Raw genomic sequence first — 5,000 nt, forward strand, 5'->3', positions numbered from 1 at the left:
AGCACCAATTTGAGTGTGCTGGGTGAATACAAAGGAAGAGCACCCAACATAGGCTGTGCTGTGCTTCTGGAATGTTTCCCAGAAGTAGCACTGAAGCTGAATCTTGAAGAGCAATCTTAGGTGGAGGTGGGAGTCAGGTAGAGGGCAATCGGATACAGGTAAGAAGAGACCAAATCACTATCACAGAAATACAGTAATTTGACAATTATGGAAAATGAGGCTAGATTAACCAATGTTACCTCAATGAATTAAAAAAATGAAGCTGGAGAGAGAAACAGGCTGTGGTCTTTTAGAATTTGAGCGTTTTAGCTTATGTAGGTAGAAATCTTTATGCCTATGTGTATAGACATAAGCAGGGAGATTGTATGAAGAAGTGGGTTAAGGACAAAATCCTGACAAACACCAACATTTAAAAGGAAGCTGAAGGAGAGATTGGGTAGCAGGAGAAAACTGGGGAAAGCAGCTATCTATATCAGTGAAGCTAAGGAGGGAGTCATTGCCAGGGTCACTTAAGGTGAGGACTGAAAACTCCTATTGGTTCTGATAATTAGGCAGTCCCTAGAGCCTTTCATATGTGTACTTTTGGTGAAGTGAAAGGGGTAAAAGTGAGATTGCAGAGGCTTAAGTAAATGAGGGGTTACTATCTCTTCTGACTAAAGGAGTGATTAGAGCTCCAAAGCTAAGTAAGATCAGAATATAGACCTCATAGACAAGGTTTTAGTTCGGGTCACTGAGACCTGCCTACTTTGGACAAAAAGAATCTATGCCCACATTTTATAACTTCCTCTTTTCCTTCTTTCCCAATCCTTGTTCATTACATACAAAAAGTTTCTCATTTCTCCTCTGTATCCTCAACAGCCAGCACTGTATCTGAAACGTAATAGTCGCTCAATAAAGTTTTGTTGAATAATTGTGGAGTTATTCACTCTCACCAACAGAGGGAGCTGAAGGAATATCACTAGGGAGTGTTAACCTATAGAAGGAACTGGAAGAAAGCCACACACACTCTGCCCTCTAGGAGGAGCATCAAGCTTCTTGTCTTCCACACATTCCTGAGGAAACTTACATGAGGAGTCTCTCCACTTTTAGCTAATATTTTTAATATATACCTAATATGTATCTTCTGTTTGTGGCACATGATGCAGATTTTTCATTTATGAGAGTTATATGAAGTATTCTGTTATAACAAATTTAACAAATAATATTTTAAAATACATATATCTTAAACAATAAGAAAAAGTGAGTTCATTTATTTTTATTGAATTTTTACGTTTTATTGAACTTATTTGGATGACATTGTTAATAAAATTATATAGGTTTCAGGTACAGAATTCTGCAACACATCATCTGTATATTGTATTGTGTGTTTACCACCTCAAGACAAGTCTCCTTGCATCACCATTTATCCCACCTTTACCTTATTCTACCTCCCTCCACTCTCCCCTTCCCTCAGGCAATCATCATACTGTTGTCCGTGTCCATGAGTCTTTCTTCTTTTCTTTGAAAAGTGAGTTCAGATCCAGGAAAGTATTGGGTCACAGTGGTGTGTAGAACTGTCTGTTGAATCTGTGTGGAATGTTTTTATTTGGGGGGGGGTGTCTCTTGGTATTCTCTCTTCTGTGAAGTGTGATAAGAGAAGTCTGGTACCTCTCTTTAGCTTCTGAGAAGACACTCTACTTTGAAGATCAAGGGGAGAACCTGTCTGGGGGTTAGGGAAAACAGGTCTTAAGGAGCACTTGAGCCCTGATTTATGAGGTCCTGGTTGGTTTAGAACTGAGGGTTCTCATGGGGACTTTTAATGCTAAAACAAGGAAAGTCCCAGACAAACTTGGACCAATCAGTCACCCTAAAAGGTTTCTTGCCTCCTTAGGTATGGTTTTCCTTTAGTTTGTGTTTTATTACCTATCTTTTCTGACTAAAGGAGTGGACAGAGCTCCAAAGCTAAGATCAGAATGTAGCCCTCAGAGAAAGAAGTTACTGAGACCTGCCTACTTTATTGTTGTCTTTTTTAAAAGAAATTCTTTTTTTCTTTTTTTTATTGTTTTTTTTAAATTGTTTTATTGCTTAAAGTGTTACAAAGAGTATTACATATGTCTCCTTCCCCCCCCCCCCCGCCCTTGACAATCCCCTGGTAAAAGAAATAAAGAAATTCTTTTATTTTAATATTTTTATTGATTTTTAGAGAGAGAGGGAGAGAGAGGGAGAAAGAGAAACATTGATGTGAGATGTGAGAGCTGAACGTTGATTGGCTGCCTCCTGCACACCACCCACTGGAGATTGAGTCCAAAACCCAAGCATGTGCCCTGACCAGGAATGGAGCCAGCAACCTTTGGATGCCACAAGATGATGTCCCACCAATTGAGTCACATCAGCCAGAGCAAGGCCTGCCTACTTTAGACAAAAGAAATTTTTAGTCTAACCCATCTGGGGACTGCACTGAAGTCTGAGATGAAAGCCCAAGCTAGTACAGTAGTTCTTTGTCTGAATCTGTTCTTCAAGCATTTAGCTCCCTTCAGGATGGGGGTTGGGGGAGGGGAACTGTGGCTGCTATAGGTGGTGGGTCAAGAAATCTAGGATTTGTAATCCTGACCATGCATATTTCCTCCTCAAAGACAAAACTAACATCTCATAGCAGTGTTCAAAATTATTTTCTCTTTTATTGTTTTCTTCATTATTTGTTATTCATTTTATAATTATCTATATAATAAAAGCCTAAGCGACTGTTATGGAGAACAACCTGAACGACCAGTCACTATGATGCACACTGACCACCAGGGGCAGACACTCACTGAATGCAGGAGCTGCCCCCTGGTGGTCAGTGCGCTCCCACAGGGGGAGCAGCCACTCAGCCAAAAGCCGGGTTCACAGTTGGCAAGCGCAGCAGCCGTGGGAGCAGCCTCTCCCACCTCCGCAGCAGCACTAAGGAGCAGCAAGCCAAGCGGTAAAGAGCGAGCAGGCAGGCAGTAAGGAGCGAGGGATCCCAGATTGTGAGAGGGATTTCTGACTTCCGACTTAGGCCCTATCCCCCTGGTCTGGCAGTCGGACATACCACAAGGGGTCCTGGACTGCTAGAGGGCACAGGCTGGGCTGAGGGACCCCCCCCCCCCCCCGCAGTGCATGAATTTCATGCACCAGGCCTCTAGGAAATTATAAAGGAAAACTCATAAAAGCTCAAACCTTATAGAAATATGCAAATATTTCTATGCAAATAAATAAAATATTACCTGTACGGCCTTCATATTTATAATAGATATATATGCATATTTTTCTCCCTCATTTTATTTTATTGATTAAGGGATTACATATGTGTCTTTATCTCCCCATTGCCCCCCAACCCCCCACTCATGCCCTCCCCCCCCTGGGGTCTGTGTCCATTGGTTAGGCCTAAATGCATGCGTATAAGTCCTTTTGGGTGATCTCTCCCCCTTACCCCTCCCCTCCCCTACCTTCCCTCTGAGGTTTGATGGTCTGATGGATGCTTCTCCGTCTCTGAATCCACAGGGATCAGGCCTAAACCAGCAGTCAGACACCCCTCTCACAATCTGGGACTGCTGGCTCCTAACCACTCACCTGCCTGCCTGTCTGATTGCCCCTAACCCCTCTTCCTGCCTGCCTGATCACCCCTAACCTCTCTGCCTACCTGCCTCATTGCCCCCAACTGCCTCTGCCTGCCTGATTGCCCCTAACTGCCCTTCCCTGCTGGCCTGATCGCCCCTAACTGCCTCTGTCTACCTGATCACCCCCAACTGCCCTCCCTTGCAGGCCTGATCTCACTCCTAACTGCCCTCCTATGCCAGCCAATTTGGTTCCATTGGTCAGTTTCTATGCCAGTCAGCATCAAAAGCTCCGCCTCCTAGGCAGCCATTGGCTCCTCACAGTTAACCCAGATTTGGTTCTGATTGGTCAGTTTCTATGCCAGTCAGCATCTCTGGGCCTATCAACAGGCCCTGATCAGAAAGGCAGGGCTTATCAGCAGCCCCAGTGGAGGCCTGGAGAGAAATGGAGGCTTGGCTGTTAGCCAGGCCAGGAGAGAAAGAGAGGCAAGTTCTGATCAATGGCTGCCACAGAGGCTATGGATCAGACCCTGCTTCTCTTTCTGCAGGCCTCTCTCCGGGCCTGATCCGCAGCCCCCTAGGCAGTTAGTGCTGGGTTGGGGCACCCCCAGCAGCCCCAGTCAGTGGACACGTACCCGTCTTACAGGTTTGATTTCTGGGATGGGGTGCATGCAGGAGGCAACCAATTGATGTGTTTTTCTCACACTGATGTTTCTCTTTCCCTCCATCTCTCTCTCTACCCCCTCCCTCCCTCCACTCTCTCTAAAAAAAAAAATGGAAAAAATATCCTCAAGTGAGGATTAGCAACAACAACAAAAAGAGTTAATATCCCCAATATATAAAGAACCCTTAAATTCCAGAGGGGGGGGGGGCTAAAAATCCAAAGAGGAAATGGGCAAAAACATTGAATAGACAGTTCACAGAAGAAAATATAGAAATGGTTTAAACGTATGAAAAGATACTCAACTTCACACATAGAAAGATGCAAATATATTTTTTAAAATATGCAGACAACTTGACTATTCGAATCACTTGGGGAGGAGAGTGAATGCTTGAAAGAATGAACAAATGAATGAACTATTGGGTTCTTATACTCACCAATGGGGCCTGCTATTTCATAATTGAATGAATGAATGAAGTGGAAACAAGAAGTATCATCTACATCCATGTTTTCTTTAGTTCTCTCTCCCCCTTTCTGTATCAATTCTTAGCCAGTTTCCATAATAAAATTTTTCTCCTAATTTTTCTCCCTAATTGCCATTTCATGTCCATTTATTAAGTAAAGTAAAACCTTAAGCATGACCCATGAGCATAAAACAAAAATAAGATAAGCTGCAAGATTTAAAGAGCAATTAGTTGTTACTATCTAAAGTGCTTGAAAATGTTCCACTTTCTTATCTTTCTATAGTTATTTTCTCATGCACCAAAACATGAAAAATAAAAAAA

The sequence above is a fragment of the Myotis lucifugus genome, unplaced genomic scaffold (assembly GCF_000147115.1).
Source record: "Myotis lucifugus unplaced genomic scaffold, Myoluc2.0 scaffold_2, whole genome shotgun sequence".
Classification (NCBI taxonomy): Eukaryota; Metazoa; Chordata; class Mammalia; order Chiroptera; family Vespertilionidae; genus Myotis; species Myotis lucifugus.